This window comes from Rhinolophus sinicus, linkage group LG03 (genome assembly GCF_036562045.2).
Source record: "Rhinolophus sinicus isolate RSC01 linkage group LG03, ASM3656204v1, whole genome shotgun sequence".
NCBI lineage: Eukaryota > Metazoa > Chordata > Mammalia > Chiroptera > Rhinolophidae > Rhinolophus > Rhinolophus sinicus.
In genome coordinates, this window is record NC_133753.1 from 45,167,701 (window position 1) to 45,176,482 (window position 8,782).

At 43.1% G+C, this 8,782-nt stretch overlaps 1 pseudogene; it reads left to right on the forward strand.

Moving 5' to 3' along the window:
* Window positions 1-2,109: 2,109 nt before the first annotated feature.
* On the forward strand, window positions 2,110-7,426 carry LOC141570568 (ferritin light chain pseudogene; annotated as a pseudogene).
* The last annotated feature ends 1,356 nt before the right edge of the window (window positions 7,427-8,782 follow it).

An 8,782-nucleotide genomic window follows, 5' to 3' on the forward strand; every position in this document is an offset into this window, starting at 1 on the left:
AGTTAGCGTAATAGTATCTAGAAATTAACCTGAAGAGAAAATTGCACAAAAGTAAAAAGCTAAATAGAGGATGTTTATTGTTATGTAGTTTATGGTACAAAAAAATGCGAACAACCTAAATGCCCAACAGTAGGAGACCAGTTGAGTATATTATGGTTTCTAAATATCCTGAATGGTTAACTAACATTAATAATCGTGGTGCTAATTTTTTAGTTATTGATTGGATATCCATCCATTGCATATTGAGTGAAAATATCCATTAGACAAGAACATGTAAATTATGATCCCATGTATGTGAAACTGTACACATATACCTCTGTGTGTACACTGCATAGAGATGTCTAAAGGACGCTCACCAAAATGGTTTTGGCTCTTGTTCTGGGAGGTAGGGTTTGGGGGGTGATTTTATTTCCTGCTTTGTGTTTTATGTTGGATAAAAACATTGGTCATGAGAACCCTATTTTTATTGTATTAAGTGTCTAAAAACATATATGCTTTTAAAGTCACTGGATTAGCCTCACAAAGTCTCAGATGCCTCTATGCCTCATTCCTATCATTCTCCCCATGATAAGCATTGGAAAGGGGAAAACAGTGGGCGGCTATCAGGAAAGCCATGCCCAGGCAGCCTTCCTGCCTGGGGAGACCAACAGGGACTAGTCATGTAGACCCAGCCACCAGGTCATCGCTAGGGCAGTATTTAAAGCAACTCTTAGGACAGGAGTTGAAGAGTTACTGAATGCAGGCCCTTGTCCCTTTGTTTATGACGATTTCTTGGCTTCTATGTTGTCTTTAATAAGAGGAAGGGATTTCCCCCAAATTAGAAGCCTACAGTGACTCATTTCTGAGACTTCCTGAGGCTGCTCTGTGCATTGGGCAGCCGCACATGGTGGCTGTCTGGCAGCTGAGGGCTCCTGCAGCAGTGAGATGGGGTGAGCCTCGGAGGGGCCTCCTAATGCTTTTATTTATTGTTTGACTCTTTTATAGAAAGAGCATCAATGACTTTTGTTAGAACAACCAAGATATTTTTTAAAGGATAGAGTGGTCAACGGTGTCCGAGTATGAGAAGGCCTGAGACGAGTTCAGTGGATGTAGCAACGGGGAGGTTAGTGAGTGACCTGGCCCAGAGCAGTGTCTGTATGGTGGGGGCCGGGGGGGTAGCTTAAGAGAGAGGGGAAGTGAGGAAGTGAGTTTGGACAACTATTTCTGGAAGTTTGGCCATGAAGAAAAGGCAGGAGATAGCTCCAACGAGTGACGGAAGGGAGGAATGGGGAAGCAGGAAGAGGTATTTAATTTTTTTGTTTGATTTTGTTTATTTTTTAAGATTGAAAAGAGCTTGTAGATAGGAAGTGGGTGATTCAGCAGGGAAAGGGAATGCTCCATAGTGGAAATGTCTGGAAAGGGGGAAGGGAATGAAAACCAGAGCACCAGGAAAGGAGTTGGCTTTAAACAGAATGAAGATGTCGTAACAGTAGGAAGGAGGAAACGCCATGTGGCAGTCACATGGAGAGCTGCCTCTGCAATGGTAACAGAGACTGGAATAAAGATGGCCCTGCAGGGTCAGCACCCCTGTTTTGCAGAGGAAGGTATTGCTTTTACCATAGTTTTGAACCGGGAGCACTCATCCTGTTCAACCCTGAAATGGAAAAGCTGTCTGTGATGGAAACGTTCATTGTCTTGACTGTGATGGTTTCACAGGCATATACACCTCTTAAAACTCATCAAATTGTACACTTTAAACAGTGCAATTTATGGTACATCAATTATACCTCAATAAACCTGTAAAGAATTTTTTCCTGTGGCTTTAAGCCTCTGTCAACAGGGGGCGTGGTTGTGCACAACAAGAGAGAAAATGGTTTTCCTGAGTTTTAGTTTCATGGTTCTGTTTTTCCTGATCTGGTCTCAGATGGCAGAGCGCTTATTTACAAGCATTAAAAGAAAGCAATTATATAATTATAGGCATGAAGATATAGGCAAATGGATACGTGAAGGTTAGAGTAAAGCCGGGAGCTGCTGAAAGACTCAGTGCTTGAGTAGCAAGCATTTACCTACTCAGCCAGAGAAAGAAAGCGATAGCAGGACAAAAGCATTTCTTCAGTCATGTGGGAGGTGTGTACGGGATTCTCTGATGGCAAAGATTACAGTTGCTGCCTTCCAGAGAACAGTTTTGTTACCCATTTTTGTGAATAGGTCAATGCCAGGATGGGTATCACACGATTGGCTGATTGGAGAGGTGAAAGGAACAGAATTGAGAAGAGGCTTTTTTATACCACATGCAGGTTGGAGGACTTTCCGGCAGCTTGGGACAGAGTGAGCCTTGGCCCCTGACCCACGGGAGCAAGGGGGGAATATTGTCGTCTCTGCTTTTTCATTGTAACATTTTGGGGCAATGAATTTCTTCTCTTTGGGTCTCTGTTTTCTCATCTGCAAAATCAAATTGATAGTCGTTGCCTTGTCTGCTTCTCAGAATAAAAGTGAAAGATTCTAATGAAAACACTGAAAACCGTAAACCGAGCTGTGAATGTGAGAGCTTAGTGCAACTGGAACAATTTGGCAACAAGGGGTATTCCGTGGTTTGTGAAAAGATTACATGTCCCCTGGGCCTCCCTGCCTGTCCCAGCTACTTGTGGCCAGTTTTGTTGACCGAGGACACTGATAAACGGCTCCTTCCTCCCACCCAAGGCGCCATCCACCTTACCTATCTCCACACCATAAGGTAGACATTGTTAGCCCACCTTACAGCTGCGTAAAAAGAGGTACAGAGGTTAAGTGTCTCTCTTTGGGTTACAAGCTAATAACATAAGAGCTGGGATTTGAATCCAGGACTCAAACACCAATATCTGGCCTACTTTTCTCTGCTATCTTTTAAAACACTAGTATTTCTACAGTATACTCAGCAGTCCCACGGATCTGTCTCTTGCTTCAACAGTATAAACCAACCCAGGGATGTCCGTTCTTCCAGCCTCCGACCACCCTCCAAACTCTTTCCCAGTCGCAACCTTAGAAACCATCTCAGCCATGCTCTGCCTCCAGGACCAGCAAATACCATTTTTTGTTGTTGTTGTTTTTTAGCTTAACTCCTTATTTCCTAGCAACCATGGGTTCCCAGATTCGTCATAATTATTCCACTGAAGTGGAGGCTGCGGTTAACTGCCTGGTCAACCTGCACTGGGGGCCTCCTACACTTACCTCTCTCTGGGTTTCTATTTCAGCCACGAACGATGTGGCTCAGGAAAGCGTGGGCCACTTCTGTGAGTTGGCCAAGGAGAAGCATGAGGGCGCCCAGTGTCTCTTGAAAATGCAAAACCAGCGTGGCAGCTGTACCCTCTTCTAGGGTTGCAGAAGCCATCTCAAGACGGGTGGGGTAAAAGCCAGAATGGAATGGAGCCACCATGGTCATGGAGAAGATCCTACACCAGGCCCTTTTGGATATGCATGTCCTGGGTTCTGCCCGTGCAGACCCCCATCTCTGCCACTTCCTAGAGGAGGAGGTGAAACTCATCAAGAAGATGGGTGACCTCCCCACTAACCTCCACAGGCTGGCCGGCCCCCAGGCTGGTCTGGGCGAGTATCTCTTCAAAAGGCTCACTCTCAAGCATCACTAGGAGCCTTTGGAGTCCAGAGGCCTGTGAGGGGCCCCTGTGCATCCCCCTGGTGTCAGGCCTCTCACTGGAGCCCTCTCCCATGCTGTGGATCAAATGGAAACAATAAAGCTCTTACAGCAAAAACAAAACTAACAACAAAAACAGTATCTCAAGTATAGTAGTCACGTGACTATTTGAATTTAAATTAATGAAAATTAAACTAAAAACTTCAGTTCCTCACTAGCCACATATCAAGTGCTCGGTAGCCATGTGTCGCTACCATATTGGACTGCACAGATGTAGGATGTTTCCATCATCCCAGAAAGTTCTAATGGACAGTGCTGCTAGCATCTTACTGTCACACATCAAGAAGATACAGTCAGGCAGATGAAATACTTACCTTTACCTGATTCTGTCCCTCTTTTATCATTACCGCATTTCCCCGAAAATGAGACCGGGTCTTATATTAATTTTTGCTCCAAAAGATGCATTAGGGCTTATGTTCAGGGGATGTCATCCTGAAAAATCATGCTAGGGCTTATTTTTCAGTAAGGTCTTATTTTAAGGGAAACAAGGTATATATCTAATTCTGAGTATTCTTCCCCTTCAGTCTTCCACCTCAGCATCCAGAAGGCATGCCCGGGGCGGGCCTGCTGGCTCTGTAAGGTCCCAGCACACAGGGTCAGACACTGGGATTGTGAGGACAAAGACTGACAGCCACACTTTGCCTAAGCCCAGGACACAGCAGCTCTAAAGCATTCTGCAGCAACAGCACCAGTGTGGGAAGTGAACCGCCTATTTCTGTAAATCTGCTGTATTTTTTGCCAGATCTGTCAGAAGTAGACAGCAGCAGAAAGGATAAAGAGGGAAAAGTAAGAAGTGAAGTGAGAGGAAGAGCAGTGCAGCTAACGACAGCGAACACTTGGTGATCAAACCGTCTTCTAGTCCTTCCAGTGGCCAAAGTTTATCCATCAAAACCATCAAGGAGAGAGAGACTTCATGTGCCAGTGGAAGGAACTTAATGGTCACTCCCTTATGACATCCACCAAACATGAAGTTATACGATCCTGGATCAAGTTATGTTAAAACTACATCCTCCTGATGATGAAGACCCTAGAATTAGTGTTAAAATGAGGTGATGCTTAAAAAAAAAAAAAAAAGAACAAAAAATAAAGGAAAAACAAGGCCGTGGGTGACCTCTTACCTCACCTGTTTCTGTCAACACCTAATGTGTCGTCCTCATGCTGTAGTGGATGGATATGTAGAAGCCTCCACTTTGAAAGTCATCGTCCCCCAGAAATCCTTTATACCCATGGCAGAGTTATTTGAGGACTGGTGAAGGCTTTGGCACTCTTTCTGACATCACAAACTGCCCACCCCATCTAAATGTAACAAGTTTCCCCTGCACTGCTTCTCTGTGTTTCTCCAGCTCTTTGTGTAATTTAGGAAGTAGCACCTTCAGAACGTTATAAAACACGCCTTAAGTAATTCGGAGGTACTCTTTTGCAAGGCCCTGCCTCACTCATGTGAGTATTATTTTAAAATCCTGCCTCTGGATTCTTGGTCTTTAATTTGAAACTTGTACCTGCTTCAGCACTTCCTTCCTATTGAGAGCCTGTGGCCTTCCTCCAAATAACACTACACATCTTCCTCTAAGTATCCAGGTTTCTTTTGATTTCCTGTAACTGAGCTGTTACTCGCTGAACTGCTGTAGGCAAGACCGCTGGAAGGAAAACAAAGGGGCCTCTCTGGCACCACACACAGAGCCAAGGAGCTTGGAAATCACCTGGAGGAGCAGCTGCGTGAAAAGCAGCATGCTTCCCTGGGATCCCTGGTCCCTCCCTATGGGGACACAAATGACACTGGAAGCCTGTGCTTATAGTGTCTCAAGGCTCTGGCACTTTGCTCTGTTGTCCCAGTGACTCACATGATAATTTTCCAGGCCTTCAAACTGGGTCAACAAGCTTTGTTTGTCCAGAGAGCTCCCCTGGGAGGCTACTCCAAGAAAAGCAGGCTGAATGGGGATGTGTGGCTAGGTGATTCTTTCGCTGGCTTTTAGCCAGAGGAAATATTATCAGTATTCAGGCCAGGTTTGGAGAATTATAAGCTGCCCAGCATTTGGGCTGGATCAACATACCCCGGTATTATTAGTTATGTGTTAATTACACTGCTAATGGTGGCTCTTGCCATTTGAGAACTGAACAGATGACGGCAAGGCCTTAAACAAGATGTCCACCTCTTATAGATAAGAAAGGCAACAAGCTTGTGCTCTGAATCTAGCCATAGAAGCTTCCATTAACTCTGTGAGTGTGACCTGATCAATTTCTTTTTTTATTAAATAATTGAGTTGTCCTGGGTCAGTAGTTCTCAAATTTGAGAAGTCACAGACCCCAAAAAACGAAGACTTATATGAGATGTGATCAAAAACTATGGTGAATGTTTAAATTTAAAAAAAAAAAAAAAATTATCATAGTAAAAGACACATTGCCATTAATCCCCCTCAAAATACTACCTCTTGCTTCGAACACTTATCCCATCATTCTTGCCACTTTCTGAAGCAGGTCTGGAAGTCCTCTTTCGTGATTGTCTTTAGTTGCGCTGTCGTGGCTGCCTCGATGTCCTAAATCGATTCAAAATGTTTACCTTTCATGGTCATTTTGACTTTGGGGAAGAGCCAAAAGTTGCATGGTGCCAGAGCCAATGAATAAGGTGGATGAGGACACACCGTAATGTTTTTATTTGACAGAAATTGCCTATCAGAAGTGATGTGTGACATGGCACGTTGTCATGATGGAGGATGAAACCGTTTGCCCATTTCATGTTAATGTGCTGTTCATGATCCACTGTTTACGGTGCACTTTAAAACACCCCTTCTCTCAACCATAGTTGACACCCAACTGACTGCACTGAACAAGTTGAAACTTGTCACACTGTTATTAAGGTTCGATGCCCGCTTCCCATACTAAAGATTCCTGCCTTTCCATTGGATGGCACTTGCCAGCAGCATTCACTGTATGTTTTGATCACAAGTCGTCGACCCAAATTTTTATAACTTAGAATTAAAAGTTTCTCATAGCAGTATTATTCCTAATGGCCAGAAAGTGGAAACAAACCAAATGTCTATCAACTGATGAATGGATAAACTGGGATACAATGGAAGCAATATTCAGCCATAAAAAAGAAATGAAGTGCTGAAACCTGCTACAACATGGGTGGACTTTGGAAACATGCTAAATGAAAAAAGCCAGACACAAAAGGCCACATATTGTATGATTCCATTTATATAAAATGTCCAGAATAGGCAAACCCAAAGAGACAAAAAGTAGATTAGTGGTTGCCAGGGGTTGGGGTAGGGGTGGGAGGTGGAGGAAAATATGTAATGACTGCTAATGGGCATGGGGATTTTTTGGGGGGGTAATGAAAATGTTCTAGAATTACATAGTGATGATGGTTATGAATCATCAATCTTGTGAATATACTAAAAACCACTGAATTGTATACTTTAAAAGGATGAATTTTATGGTACGTAAACTGCATTTCAATTTTTAAAAACTTACACGATTATTATTTCAGTTGATGACTAGGTACCAAGAGTAATACTTTGCGTTGGATAGTGAATCCTTGTGTCCTGATTGACTTATGAGGCGGCTAGTCAGGTGGTCCGGAAGGTATTTTATGTTAATTTTGGATAATCAAAGAAGGATATCTAAAATTAAAAGTATTCATAGATAACCTCTAGATCCCAAGAACTCACCAGTGGAACTCCCAAGGGTCCATGAAACCTTTTGAGAAAGGTTTGAGAAAGATTGCCCCAAATAATCTCCTAGGATTTATTACCCTTTTACATGCTGCGTAATGAAGACTTTTTATAAGGTGCTTTCCAAACACAAAGGCTGGCCAGAGACCCCTTGGGATTTATACAAGTCCCTTGGCAAAGCCTTGGTAACAAAAGCAAATTATTTCATCTACACTCCTGGTAGCTGATTAAACATGTGATCTATGAAGATGGAAATGCATAAACCCCATCATGAAATGCAAAAAGAGTTTGATAACCTGTAATCTAACATGGAAAACCCTCTGAGAAAGCTGGGGTCTCATTTGGGTCATGGACTGACCACCCCTGATTGAAACACTATGACCTTCCAAAAAGGGTCCCTAACGATGGAATAAAGATAGATGCTGCTAACTGAAATCAGAGGGGAAGGCCAGTGGGCATTTATGTAAGCAAGGGGGCTTTCCTACATGGTCTATTTGGGCATTTACAAAAGTCAAGGAGTATAGGATGTGATTCATGGCTGGCTCTTCTACTTACTAAACTGGAGGGCAACTATTTTGACCTTTTTTTGTTTCCTCACCTAGAAAAAAAATCAGAAAGTATCCCACCTCTTGGAGTGGTTGTTCAGATGAGTTCAGTTCATCAAATTTTTACTAAGTACCTGTATTTTACGTATTGGACACTGAGCTGAGAGGAACTAGTATAACTTCAGCCCTCAGGGAGCCCACAGCCTGGTGGGGGATACTATTGTACTGAGTGTTATGGAAAGAAACTTTATTTTTAAAGGACCTTGGAAACTACTGAGTGCTATAAAATATATGGTAATAATGTATCTTGACTATTCAATATGAGTCAATAGTTGGTCTAATTCCTGGCTCTGGATATTTCTCTCATAATATTTTTGTAGAATGAAGCACTGAAGCAGTTATTGAATGCCATTTACCGGGGTAATGACTTACCATCTCCCATAAAGACATTTTCATGTTGTGCCCACTAGGTGTCTCGTTATTTTGCAAGAAAACGGAAAAGCACAATGTTTCCACCAGTGTCATGAGTCGACTTGGCTAAAATCTCAGCCACTTTCTGGCAAGCATTGTGTAAAATGCCAGTAGTGTAGCTGCTTCTCGTTTGAGAAGTAAGGGAAGATGATGTTTTCGTGGATTCTTTCTCCCCAAAATCCATGTACCTGTAAACTGCTCTCCTCAGAAAGCTAAGACTAGAAAGACCAAGTAGGAATTCTTCTGCAGTGGGTACTAAGACCTTAACAGGCAGCAGCATTGCACCCCCACGGCATTCCTGGGCTAGTGTTTAGTTATTGTCTGCATATTCGTATGAGCTGACATTCCCAAACCACACCGTACTATCTGTTCTTCCCACCCCATAGGTGTCAGTCAAAGGAATCATTTTCACAGTACAATCCAGGGTC